The sequence below is a fragment of the Monodelphis domestica genome, chromosome 8 (assembly GCF_027887165.1).
Source record: "Monodelphis domestica isolate mMonDom1 chromosome 8, mMonDom1.pri, whole genome shotgun sequence".
NCBI classification, from domain to species: domain Eukaryota; kingdom Metazoa; phylum Chordata; class Mammalia; order Didelphimorphia; family Didelphidae; genus Monodelphis; species Monodelphis domestica.
Window position 1 is genome coordinate 141,935,964 of NC_077234.1, and position 15,182 is coordinate 141,951,145.

The 15,182-nt window shown below is 33.1% G+C and overlaps 1 pseudogene; it reads right to left on the minus strand.

Moving 5' to 3' along the window:
- Positions 1 to 9,117: 9,117 nt before the first annotated feature.
- Positions 9,118 to 11,792, minus strand: LOC130455869 (peptidyl-prolyl cis-trans isomerase A-like; annotated as a pseudogene).
- Positions 11,793 to 15,182: the final 3,390 nt, after the last annotated feature.

A 15,182-nucleotide genomic window follows, 5' to 3' on the forward strand; every position in this document is an offset into this window, starting at 1 on the left:
GAAGTTAGGAAACAGACAAGGAAAGAGAGCATTCTAAGTATGAAGTTCCAGCATCTGGAAAATATCAAAGTCGAGAGATGGAATGTTGAGGTTTTAAGTTTTTATCACACAGACAGAAATTTAAAAAATATAAAACTAACATCTAAAAGGAGTATACAAAGAGACTGAAAGATAGGAAGGTGGGGAAAGGGAAAGAGCTAGGTAATAGAACCATTCAGGATTATATTGTAATTATTTTAATAAAGAATCTGTTTTGATCACCCACACTTAAAGCAACTGAAAGAGTATGGAATATATAATATTAAACAAATTTTAACTTTTCCTTTAATATTCTCCACAAAGGACAAATTAGTTTTTGTTATCTACTTCACTTCATGATTACAGAAAGGTTCAGCATTAATGCAAATTTTATGTTCACACTATAAATTAAAAAAAGGCAAATGTATTATACATTGGTTGCAATCAATTAGTGCTGTTAAGTAAGTCTGATAGCTTCAGGAGACTGTAGAATTGAAAATAACCTTAAAAGTAATATAGTAGCCTCACAGCAAATCTAAATGCTAATGTTTAAGCATGCTGATCTGTAGTTACATATTGATATATTACATGAGTATCTTATCATTAGCATAATTTATTAATAAAGCATGTACAATATACATTTTGAGTATCATTTTTATTGCTCTAATTATACATATTTTAAGAAACAAGAAATTATATCATGTTTCCTATGGTATTCTTTTCAGTTTTACAGTTTAATGGAGTTATTGTGTTATGTAATAATAATGCTCAAATTTATAGTGATATAATATAGTGATGAATAATAGCAAACTATTAAATTAAACTAAATTAAAACTAAAATCAAGACATTATGAATGTCTTTAGTTTTTTTTTTTTTTTACTGATGGAAAGGTATTCTTAAATGAGAAAATTGCCATTAGACCTAACTGAATCTATAAGAACATGACTCTATGTAATTTTAATGTCAATTTGTCATCCAGAAATAATATGATGGGAAAGTTAATTTTCATTTTTATGTGGGATAGCCAAGAGATGCAATGGCTAGAGTGATCTATGTAGAGGCAAGGGGACCTCTGTTCAAATTTGGCTTCAAATATCTATCTTGTATGCAAACATGGAAATTTGACTTACCTTTTCTATATGTCTAAGTATCCTCAATTATAAAATAGGGATAATAATAACACCTACCTCCAAGGATTATTGTAAGAATAAAATTATATATAAAGCACATTGCAGACCCTCAGATATTATATAAATGCTAGCTATATTACTATGTAAACATTTACATGATTATAATTCTGATTCAAAGTTATATTAAATATAATAATATGCCAAGTCTGGAAAAAAATCACATTTTATTTATCCATATGAGTATCATTGCAAACTTCAAAAAGAGTGCTGGTATGTCTAGCCTTTCACACATTCCCACTAGAGCGTCCTTCCAAGAAGGAAGACAGAAGGTGAAAATCTGAAGTGTCAATAGAAATAGTTGCTTAAAAGCAGTATAAAGAACTACCACCAGCTATATAAGTGACCTGACACAAAGTATTAATCATCAAATAGATAAATATGAAAAATTGCGATAAAGTGCTAGCGATGCACAGGATAGTCAATTTTTGTAATTGGAGGGCCTGAATGGATGAGGAATGGATGAATGAATAAATATGCATGTCCCTTTAGAGACCACAAGAAAATCTGTCAGTGCTTTATAATGTAACAACATGATGATCATCTTATTGTGCCAAGTAAATTATTTCTAGCAAAATTTCAAGGAAAATACTATTTACTGGTGTCAGGACAATTTACAAAAGTGTATCTTATTTTTTTTTTCTTCTGTATATATTTTTTCCCTTTCAGACACAGAGTGCATGTTTTCAGCCAGGAAACAAAATTTCCAATCAGTTTCACCTTACACTGTATTGACATAAGAAATATGTTTCATTTTCCAACAAAAATTGATAATACATCAGAGTAGCAAAGAAGGAAAGGACTGAATGAGCAATATAGACAAGGACACAAACATACCATGAGATATTTTTAAAAGTACAGAAAACAGAGATAGTCTATGTGTGTGTGTGTGTGTGTGAGAGAGAGAGAGAGAGACAGAGAGAGAGAGAGATAGAGAGAGGGACATTTTCTAAGATGATTTTCCCTGTTCCTTTACTCTTGCATTACTCAGTTTATCAATATTTGTATGCATTTCATGTGACATACTCTACATAGAGTTCCAAGTTTTTTTAATTTATTCATCTATTTTTCCCCTTTAAGACTTCATTTTTATTTTTGTTGAAATTTTTATTGGTGGCATTTTCAATTTGCCATATATGTAGTTCTTAATAAACTTTCATCCCTGCCATATTACTCATAGAATATTCCGGTAACAAAGAAAAATAACTGAGCAAAGACCACAGAATTATTATAACTACAAAAACCATCTACTAGCCTATGCTCAAAGGTAGCTATGGCTACTGAGAAGAGGAAAGTGTGCTTCATCATTTGTCCTCTTGAATATATATCAGATATTTCAGTTAACAAGTTCAGATATGTTATATTAGTAGCTAGAGTGCTAGCTTCAGAGACAGAAAGACATGGATCTTTTTTGGGAAACAACAGTACTGGGGTGTGTGTGTGTGTGTGTGTGTGTGTGTGTGTGTGTGTGTGTGTGTGTGTTTAGTGGGGAGACCCAATGAAACTTTGGTGAATTTCTTTGCATTATTTTTTTTAATATGTTTTATTTGATCATTTCCAAGCATTATTCGTTAAAGACATAGATCATTTTCTTTTCCTCCCCCCCACCCCCCATAGCCAACGCGTAAGTCCACTGGGCATTAGATGTTTTCTTGATTTGAACCCATTGCTTTGTTGATAGTATTTGCATTAGAGTGTTCATTTAGAGTCTATCCTCTGTCATGTCCCCTCAACCTCTGTATTCAGGCAGTTGCTTTTTCTCGGTGTTTCCACTCCCATAGTTTATCCTTTGCTTATGAATGGTGTTTTTTTCTCCTGGATCCCTGCAAGTTGTTCAGGGACATTACACCGCCACTAATGGAGAAGTCCATTACGTTCGATTATACCACAGTGTATTAGTCTCTGTGTACAATGTTCTCCTGGTTCTGCTCCTCTCGCTCTGCATCACTTCCTGGAGGTTGTTCCAATCTCCATGGAACTTCTCCACTTTATTATTCCTTTTAGCACAATAGTACTCCATCACCAACATATACCACAGTTTGTTCAGCCATTCCCCAATTGATGGGCATCCCCTCGTTTTCCAGTTTTGGGCCACCACAAAGAGCGCAGCTATGAATATTTTTGTACAAGTCTTTGTGTAATTTCTTTGCATTATAAAGCTTTCACCAACCATCAAAAGTTACAGAGAATCACTTGAAAGGCAAACTCAAGGTGGGGGGCTGGAAAACATAAGAAATGACTGGAGGGTTAGATAAAGTTTAACAATTCTCCAAGAAATAGGAAATTGGTATACTCTATAGTATATACATATGTATATGCATATGTATATATTTTTTCCTTCTCTTGCTCTTTTTATAGATGATGAAATTGAGCATATAAGATTATCTATCTTTCCTGTGTGACACAGCTAGTATGTATCTTAGACCAGATTTGAACTCAGAAAATGGATCTTCCTGATTCCTAGGTATGGAACTCTATCCACTGTGCATCCTAGCTGCCTCTCATAAAGAATAAGTATATGTATTACAAATAAGTTCTTATAATTCTAACAAGGTTTTCTAACAATGTATATATATATATGTGTGTGTGTGTCTATGTAAACATATATATTTAACAACAATTCTAACAAAAATGGAAGGAAATACCTTTTTCTGATCAAAGTACAAGCATTGAATCTTGTGATACAAATGAATAAACACAATCTAGCAATAATGGTCAGCACCTTCTCTATAACTTACTGTCTTAAAAAGAAACCTAGAACACTGAGAGATATAGTGACTTAGTGAGGGTCAGCCACCATCATATTGTCAGAAAAGAAAATTGAACCCAGATCTTTCTGACTCTTAGGTATATTTGCAACTATTATAGTAATTAATTAGAAATAATATTTTCATTATCAGATATCTGGGTCATTTCACAAAAGAAAATATATCCTATAGAGTATTAAGATATTAAGAGTAACCATTAAAGCAATCAATGCATAAAGTATATGGATAATTCTGACTAGATTGTATATTTTTTTTAAAATTTAATTTTATTGAATAATTAAGAAAAATTTCCATGATTTATGTTCTTTCCCTCCCCTCCTCCCACCCCCCTCCCATAACTGATGCACAATTCCTCTGGGTTTTACATGTATCATTACTCAAGACCTATTTCCATATTATTGATATTTGCACTAGGGTGATCATTTAGAGTCTATATCCCCAATCATAACTCCATCAATCCATGTGATCAAACAATTATTTTTCTTCTGTGTTTCTTCACCCACAGTTCTTTCTTATAGATTGGTCTTTAAGGAGGAAACAATTGAACAAAATTCAAAGCACATTTTAGAAAGAGAATGTTACCTATCTAATTTTATTACATATTTTATTACATCATGAAAGTGGTTACAATAAAAATTCCCCCTATTACTACATCATCCCTCCCCTAGCTTTTACCCTCCCCCCAAAAAACTATCATAAACCTTAAAAGCATATACTGTGCTAAATTATAGAAATTTGTCAGGAAGAAAGTCATCTTGACTCTTCTGAAACTAGAAAATAACCCATTTTGAATCTTTATTCTTTGTAGGAATGGACAAAATATATTTTTAATTAAAAAGGGAAATGATCCACATCCCATTTTCAGTGAGAACCATGAATTTTTCCCCTTTGAGCAACAGAAAGGAGAAGAGATTTGTCGTTGGAAGGAATTTTTGAGATTAATTAAGCCAGTGGATATTTACTTGGGTTCCCCAATATGAACATGGTTATATTTCAAGGGTATTAATGAACTTTAATGGGGGAAATATAAATTTTATTCTACTAACCATTAACTAAAATTTAGCATTTTATTTAATTGTAATTAAAAACATATATTTTTCTGAGAAGTCTATAGATTTTACCAGATTCCAATGAAGTCATTTATATGAGAATGGCAGAAGACTTATTTTATATGTAGCTATTTTTTACCCAAGAAATTATATTGCAGCTGGGATGACTAGAATAAAAAGATAGAACACCAGCATGCTACAGATGTTCTCAATGCGTTTTAACTCTAGAAGGGGAAGCTGAGACCTTTTAAGAAGTAAGAAATAAGCAATCCTACAGAATGGAGGGGGAGGACTCCAGATCACTGTCATTTCAATTTTTTAAAACTGAAGTTCCAATAATGTAGAGAGGAAAAGGGAATGAGATTATTGTAACTGTGTCATTTCCTTCATCTAGGTAACTTCAAGAGTTGAAAGACAGGCAGGAGAAAAAAAAAAAGATTCTAAATCAAAGAACACACTCCCTGGCAAGAGATTCGTAGGATACCCATTTTACATAGGGTTACATTGACTTTCCAAATGTCTTATTTCACTTTGATTCTCTTACTGAGGGGGTAGGATTTCTTAATTCTCTAAAAATATCTTTTCACTTTCTATAATCAATGTGTTCTGAAAAAATAGATTTCAAATATTCCAAATGTGTGGGGGTTCTGTGGGTAGTGTGGTTTGTGTGTGTGTGTTTGTGCATGTGTGTGTCTTTTAGTTTTTATTGTTGTATTTTAATAAGGCATTACATGACAATGATTGAGGATCCACAGAGAAATCAAGAAGTTCTCACCACTGGAATTCTTCACTGGATAGGAACTTGAGTTGAACAAAGGATATCTTATTGATATATAACACAAAGAAAAGATTAAGTGACTCTAGACCAAAAAAGATACTTAGATACAGCCTGAAGTATCAGTGTTTTATTGTGAAGATGTGGAGTAAGTAGACAACTGCAGTGGCTTCTTTTGAAGACACTGATATCATGGAAAGGTCTTTGCCATTGTTCTCTTTGACTAGATTAAGAGAAAGAATTTTGAATTCCTGATAATAGGTATGAGTGTTAACTCAGGGAAATTCAAACCTAGGGAGACACTTCAGTGAACAAGCTGGGAAAGAGTAGCTTTCTTCATAGGTCAAGATAGAAAAAATGGCCAAATTTTTTCTTCAGTCAAATACCTCCATACTCCAATCATGGGAGTTGCATACAAGCAAGGAAAATGAAGCCAAAAAATCAATTGAATTCCCTCTCCAAACTCTCTATCACTTTTAAGATAGTGATTCTTTTTTATATATCTAAGTCATAAATATGGGAATAAGAAAATATTGAAAAAGGTTTATGTCATAAATTGAATAATTTGAGGAAGTTAGGACTTAGTCAATATTTGCTGTCCCTTATCTAAAGAATCATTACTAAAGCAATTAAGTATGTGCTATCCTAAAAGTATTACTTAAACAGGCAATGTTTGAAGAGGATGAGAATGGCCATGATCATGTGGATATGAAAGGAAAGTACAATAATACTAGAAAATTGATATTTTTACAGAATATAGGTATTGATTTCTCCCACCCATCTTCTTCTAGATTCAAATTCAGCTTGAATGGATGTTGTTAATTAAAAACAGCAACATCAACAACTTAGTTCCAGAAGCAAGTAGAATCAAGCCTTTTGATGGCTGCTGTAGACTTTAAATGAGAATATGGGAAACATTCTACTATTCCACATAATAATATTGATTGATCTACTTCTCCCTTGGAATCAAAATTTTTGAGATAGATATGTCCTGATCCAAATATTTTAATTTGTGGTTAAAGAGAAACTGAAATCCAGAGAAATTAAATGACTCCTATTAGTCACACAACTAGATAATGGCAGATTAAGAAAATAATATAAACTTCTAGATTATTACTTCAGGCTTCTGTCCACTGCTGTATCAATTATTTCTTTCTGAAGAGGAGAAGAATATGTTTGAAGAAAAATGAAGTTCACTGTTTAAGCTCATATTCATGAAATATCTACTAAGAGTAAGGCAAGAGGCAGCATGCTTTTAGAAATTAAAATGATGATTTGTTTTTAAGACTCGCCTTAAACATGACCATGTACAAGTAAGTTAAGCATTTATTTCACAACATAATTCTTATGACAACAGTTTCTAATAAGAATCAATAGAAGAATCTCTATGCTTAGGTGTTTTATTACATCACAAAATTAGCCAACCATGAAACTCCATCAATCCATGACATTCTGTAAATGGAGCCCCAAGAAGGAATGTCTTAATAGAAGAAAGAAAATGGTGGGAAATACAGAAGCTGGTTCATCTGCTATCAGATGTGGTTGGTTCATCAATAAGTTTTCATTTATATGTCTTTGTTACAAGAGATTTTTTCCATGAAATGTTAGGAAAGGTATTAAGAAATAACTCTAGTATGAATATAAATATATGTATGGACAAATAATTACATAAATAAATGCATGAGGAGACCACAAAAAACAGAAGGGGATAATGGCCTTTTCCAGGTGAGGAGCAAGAAAATCATTATAAAGATAATATGATTACCACTGGGGAAAAAAAAAGCTTTAAAATAGGTAAAATAAATGGAATGAATTTAATCACAGGGTCTTGAGTGAACAGAGACAAGAAGAAAATACTGAACAAACTCTTGGGTGCAGTATCTAACCAGGCTATCTTGATTGAAGAACAGAATATTTGACATGAGGTAGGGACATGGTAGACAGCTTTTGGATAAGATTGAAGATGGGTAGATGGGTATATAGCTATGGGTGCCTAGTATAGGCAGGTGGACCAGACAAAATGGATTGGGAATTTCTGACCCATATCACATAGCTGGCAGAGAGGCAGGATATGGTTATGGTAGTCAGTTACAACCATCTGGCTTTATGCTTTGGATCTCTCTCTGCTATAAATAGAACAGGGAAGAAATTTTTGATTTATATGCTAGATAATTTCATTTTTCAGAAGGTGAAGGAAGTGACCAAGAGTAGCTATTCTGGACTTTATTCTGACTCAGAAGGAAGAATTGTTTAATGAAATATGAATGACTGACATCTCAGGAGGAAGCAATTATGTCATCTTAGAAATTGTGAATGGAGAAAAGGTTACTTGAAACAATATAACATGTTTTCTAGACTTTGGGAAGAAAATTTTCAAAGATAAAGAATAAATTAAGTCCTAGGATCTGACTTTATAAATGAAATTGGTCCAAGGGGGAAGGAAAGTTTTCAAGAATAAATCCTGATAATATAGTCACAGATGATTAAAGTGAGAAAGACAATGGTAGTAGTGAGCATTTAAGATATCAAGAAAACTAAATATTCATTACTAATATTAGTACACAAATTGATAGGAAAAGCATGTGTAGACACTTGAGGAAAAGTATGAAAGAATAGCAAATTCCTGTGCAGCAAATGGCATTACCTCATTCTCTCTGTATGAGTCTAATTACCTGAACCTTTCTGACAGGCTGTATAGCTGAGCAATTGGGTATATCTTTCTTTAATGCTATTGGCTCAAAATCCCTTCTGATGTGTCTCCATCCAATTTAATCAATTAAATTTGATTTACTTTTAAAGGAATAATTATTTCAAATATATAAAAAAAGCAGGAATACTCATATTCCCCAAAATTTGTGTGAGGGACATACTCCCCTCATAACACTTTAATTTCTGGAGTGATTCGGCCCTTATTTAAAATTTCTACCCAGTATTTGTCCCACCAAGATTACATTTAAATACAATTTAGTTTCCTACTTGATTCTGCTGATTTGGATCTCAAAGGTCATTCAGGGCCTTGACTAAGGACCAAATGGCCACAAAATCCATTATAGATTCTACAGGTCTCCTGGTGGTTCACTTTCCTTTCTTTTGAAAGCTCACAATTGTGTAACCCTCTCTCATATCAAATATGTAGAAGCAGGAAAAATATACAGATATATGCAAATAAACAAAAGTCAGAGGTCTTTTGGCCTAGCACGGGAAGAATCCAAGAGGGAGTCTCTTACTTTATTCATTCTCTTCTTTCACCAAAATGCAGCCAGGAAGAAAGAAGTCAAACTAAAATAAAAATAACTCTTTATTAATAACCAGTGTTTTCTGAATGTTTGACCAAATTTTAGAATTTTCATGCTTGGCAAATCTCTCCAAGACTCTTCTATTACACATGATCATGTTTTTCAGGAAGCAGGCTACTCAGGCTCTTTTATATGAGGGATTACATTTATCCACATTCTGATCTATGTTCCTAGCACCCTTATTATACTTGTAAGAATCTTGACTGTATGACTTCTAAGCTAAGTAATAGTTTAAAATCTCAATATGATTCTTAAATCTTAAATGTTCAAGACAATTAAAACCCATTAAAATTACTACTTTAGGAGGAAAAAGAAAAGATAAAAACCTTTTAAAATAAAAAAAGAGTAACAGAGAATCATTCTATTTTAGAAGTGTGGTTCTTTTTTTTTTTTTTTACTCATTCACAGAAATAGAACTAGGAAGGAAAGAACTGAATTGATTAACAGGAATAGGAAACCCAAGACAATTTAAGAACTGAGAAGAGAGCACCAATTTACATTTTAGGAATCATAGTCTCCTGTTTAAGATAAACTCTATTCCAGGATACTGATGAAACTTTCACTTATAACTATGGAGCTTCATGTTTGAGGACATGGGAAAGGTATTGTATTCCTGGAAAGGAAATGGACATATAATACCATAATATTTTATAATGAATGAAGATGAATATTTTTAAATAGAGAGTACTTAACAAAGTCACATTACTAAATGGTTTCTTTCTGAGGACTTTGAAAATGAATAAGAGATGAGAAGTAGCCAACACTGATAAAAACCGACAACTACAACAACAAAAACCAATAAAAAATTTCTAAGGCTTACCAGTCTCATTTGTAACTTAATCCATTTTTTGGCAGTTTAGTTTTTATTTCATAATCATAAATTTAACTCTGTTGTCTAGTCAGGCTTGTGGAAGGAAAAGGGAAATGAAATCCAAAGAGAATTGCAGCAAGTAAGAGTACAAGGATAACAGGGTATAAGAGCAGCTGGTTCTCTCTCCAGCTACAGAGGAATGGTTTGCTGACAAAAAAAAATTATTATGTTTGTCCACACTCAGCAATGGTGATCTTCTTGCTGGTCTTGCCATCCCAAGAAACCAAATGCTCCATAGCTTTTGCAATGTTCATGCCTTCTTTCACTTGGCCAAAAACCACATGCTTTCCATACAACCAAGCAGTCTTCGCAATACAGATGAAAAACTGGGAGCCATTTGTGTTGAATCCAGCATTTGCCATGGATAAGATGCCAGGGTCAGTATGCTTCAGGATGAAGTTCTCATCAGCAAATTTCTCCCCATAGATGTACTTGCCACCAGTGCCCTTATGGCAAGTGAAGTCACCGTCCTGGCACATAAACCCAGGAATGATTCTGTGAAAGCAGGATCCCTTGTAACCAAATCCCTTTTCTCCAGTACTCAGAACCCATAAGTTTTCTGCTGTCTTTGGAATCTTGTCTGCAAAGAGTTGGAAAGTAACCTGGCCCAGGGGCTCATTTTCAACAACAAGATGTTGAAGTACACATTTGGGGTGTCCATGGCCACAGATGGTTGGGATGGGTGTGCCAGTGGAGGCAGACAGAGGTGGTGGAGCTCAGTGTCTGGCAGACCAAACTGTAACCATGAAAATATGGTTTCTAAGACTGTGCATTGCCCAAACTGTAAAGATTTTGGTCAAACTATAAAGATAATTTTTAGTGTCTTGATTTATATTAAAAATAAGTGGTCATCATGGGAAAATTCCCAAATATGAATAATATCCAAGTCAGCTGGGTTTTATGGAGATTTTAATTAATACAAATGAAGGAATTTAGGAAAGGGAGAGAGTGAGAGAAAGAAAGACAAAATAGTAGGAAGGGCGTAGGCCAAATGGCCTAGGCCTGAGCCTAAGGGAGAGCAAGTCAGTTTTTATCACTCAACACCAGATCGTCTTCAAGTTGGGTTCTTCTACTCCGAACTGAAATTAGCCTCCAAACTGAATTCAAATTGTAACTGAATTCAATTTCCCTGAACTTGTTCCCTCACTTCCTTTTAAAGAAATTTTTCTCTTATGTCACCTTCCCTAAATTTTCACATATACCAATCACAGTAGACACTTTTTCCCAGGACTGCCCATTCTTAGTTCTTACCACTTTTTAGTTCTTATGTTCTCTGGGTGGATAAAAACTTCACACCTCTTTTTGTTAAGCTTGCCTTTTATAAGTTTCTTGACCTTTTAGTGATTAATTTAACCTTTATAGGTATTTAGCATCCTTGTGTATTAGATCTAAAAATAGACCTAGCTTAAGGTTCTAGCTTTACTATAAGTATAAGTTAGGGATGTTTCATTGTTCAGCCATGAGTTTGCAACTTTATCTTCCCCTAAGGCACTGTCTGAGCAGGGTGGAGTAATTTTAAAGTTCTCAATACATTCCTGACCAAGTACCTCCATTGCAGAAAATGGGGAATAGCTTAATCAAATCTTCTGAAGTAGAGTCTGAGCAGTTTTAAGATTCACAGAATGAAGATGAGAACTCTCAGTGGTGGTGTCTGAAAAGCCACCCAATCTAATAAAAAAAAAAACAAAAACAAAAAACAAACAAAAAAACAACTTCATGACCAGGAAATGACAAACACATAATTTAACTGCATTTCAGATTAACTTTTGAGAAAGTATTTGATAATATTGCTATAGACTGATTATAATAGTTAACTATCACGTAATTAAAGACACTGTGGTCATAGTGATGAATTTTGTAAGTTACATAAAGTTTAGAGGAATAAGTAACAAATTGGATGATAACATCAAGATGGAAAAACCTTGACAGCCTTAGAAACAGGGCTTAAGATTACATAATATTTAAGTGTAATTATAGGGACTAAGTCTCATGCCATTGGTACTAAAAATTCTCAGGTGAAAATAGGTACTCCAGCAATGCTGGCAACATAATATGATAATCTCTATAATTAACAGTAATCAGTGCTTAAAAAGACTTGGCCACCGTCAAACAGTTTCTATATATGAGAAGCAGAATTTGAATCCAGGTTTTCCTGACTTTATGGCTACCTTTCTAACCACTATGCCACATTACCTATCAAAATTCTATTTAAAAGATGTTTATTCAAAATTCTGTAATTTTATTTAAGAAAGAAATATCAAAAGTATAAAATAAGGGGGTTATGCTAGTTCTAAAATAATTGAAGAAAAATCACCATTCTTCTGAGAGATCATTTCAAAGTAGTTTATATACTTGCGTTTGTTAAGCATTGGGCTACTGAGATATATTGTTTCTAATTATTAATATCCAAACTATTCCATTGATGTACTTTTTAATTTTTTAAAATAGTACCAAGTGGATTTGACAATCATAATTGTATATAATTTGAAATCTAAAATGTCAGTTGTATTGCTTTCCTTCCCCCTATCCAAATTATATGTATGTATAAGAGTTGGCAGAGTCAGCTAGGTTTAAGAAATCTTAGAAAATTTAGTTTTATTTACAGAAAAAAATCATTTTCTATAGGGAAGTCAGGTAAGGTTGGAATATTCCATCCCCACTCTGAGAGTAATACATTTCAAGGGTGGTGGTAAGCAGAATTCTTAGACTCCAGCTAAAGGGTAAAGACATTTAATAAGTAAATACTATTTGAAACATGCTTTAGGCAACCATTTTTGGTGGCCATATTTGAATTTTTTTTTCATTTTTTCCCTTTTAGTAATTGTTTATAAAATTATTCATAGTGGATTGTGACAAATCTTATTCACTAGTATTAATCATAAATGTAAACATGTCTGAAGAAATGGTAATTGATGTTTTGATGTTATTGTGGGAATGCATTTTGCATACTCCATACATTGTGTTTGTGTCATTCCCTAATGGTTGTTATGCAGGATTGGACTATAGATGGATTAAAACTTTTATGGATATCCCAATGCAAACTGTCCTGTTTCATGTCTCCATAGTTTGTATCTGTCTTTGTTTCCTGTATAAGTGTAGACTGGCATTCTTTCTCTTTGGTAAATGGCTAAAAGTGAGTATTATCTGGTTAACAAAGGATTCAGAGCTCAAACTAAGAATGGTGATACATCTGAAAAAATGACTTGATCAATTGGAACTATATATAAAAGATAATAAGCTTATACATATAGAATATGGGTATGGGGAAAATGTAAACACCATTGCAAAGGAAAATATTAACAGATTACAACAAGAAGAGGCTAGAGGGATGGTTACTCTATGTCCTCTAAGAGATCTTCCTGTAGTCTCAAAGGATGAAATATTCCAGGTCACAACACAAAAGATTCACCCCAGAGGACTTGGATTCTATAAAGAAAAGAACTCCAGCCTTTTTAGATGAATCCAATTATGTAATCAAAGAGATGAAGAGGGCTATGGATATATTTGACCCCAATTATAATGATCTTTCACTGTTAATGAAGGAACTGTTGACAAAAAGAAAACATAATAAATTTATTGAGGAGACAAGATCAGACCCTCTTTTAGTACTTTGGCCAGAAAGATATGACATGGACATGAATGATAAAGTTCAATATGATGTGATGAATGAATGTGGGCAAGCAATTTTGGAAGTCATGGGTCAGTATACAAAAAGACCAAATGCTTGGTCAAAATTTGAAGGAATAAAGCAAAACTCCACAGTAACACCTATATTATTTTTGGATTGAATCACAGAGGGTTCTGAGACATATCTTAATATGGATATACTTGAAGAGGGGAAAATTTCTCATATAAAAAAGGTCCTTTGTAAAGAATGCTGTACAAAAAATAAACTATTCTTAAAAATTACTATCCTGATGGGAGCTGGAAGACATTAAGTAAAAGGCAACATATTTGACCATGGATAATGATGGAAGATATGAAGAAAGAGATGCAAAAATGGAAAAGTCTTAAAAGAAAGCTTAGGGAAGTAGAATTAAAATCTAAATATAGTGAAATAAAAGAGGTTAATGCAGTGGTTGCATTGAATTCAATAAAACATAATAATAATAATAATAATTATGTTAAGCCAAGGGACAGGAGATCAGGTCAACAATGTTGTTTCCTCTGTAACAGAGTTGGATATTTTGTGAAAGAATGCAGGTTTAGAGGCCGGTTTTAAAGACAAATGAACAGATATGGAGGACATAATAGGAACAATTGAAATAACAGCAATAATAATTTAATAACAATAACAATAGTGGGAATAATAATTATGCAAGAAGAAATAATGGGAATGAGTACCAAAATGTGTGTTGCCAAGGAAACCAAGCACCAGACCTTAACACAAGGCAGGACTGGGTTAAGTCTGGAGCAAGGCCTAAGTATAGTCAGATGGTTAAGGGAGATCAAAGCAAGGGTGTGTGTTCTTTATGAAGCTTTCCCCAATGTACTTCTGTAACTAAATCAAGGGATAATGAAAGAAGAGTAAATGAAAATGAGTGTAATGATAATAAGATCAATGAAGACATAGATGAACTGATTGAATGAATTGATAATATAATTAATGTTAAAAATTGTAAGGAAAAAGGAAATTGTAATATAAATTTACTAGAAAATTCTAATGGTTGTAAAATAAGGAAAAATAGTGAAGAATGTAAATTAGATAATAATAATAATAATAAGCTTGTAAATGAGAATAATGATACCAATATGGAGAATATAAGGACAAAAGGGAGTAATGAAAAAGCTGATGATGGAGTTAAAAATCTGGGGAATATCATGTAGTTCAAGCAGATTTAAACTTGGGTGGACAGGAAATGACTGAGCTTTATACTGATGTTACTGTGCTAGCACCAGTATTAGAAACATTTCAGCCTCCAAACAGCACAGAACTATATATATCTGTGACTATAGGGGATAAGATATATGATCTTTTGGTTAATACTGGAACCAGTAAATCAGTTTTGCAAAGTCTTCCTAAGAATTGTAGAGCTGTGGGTAAAATGGAAGTAATAGGAGCAACTGGAAAACCAGAGAGAGTAGCAAAATTACAACCTAAAATGATTACTTTAGGTCCTTGATCTGTGGAGCATGCATTTCTTTGTATGACACATTGCCCTTTGAATCTTCTAGCTAGAGATTTCTTAAGTAAAACAACAATCCAATGTACTGATA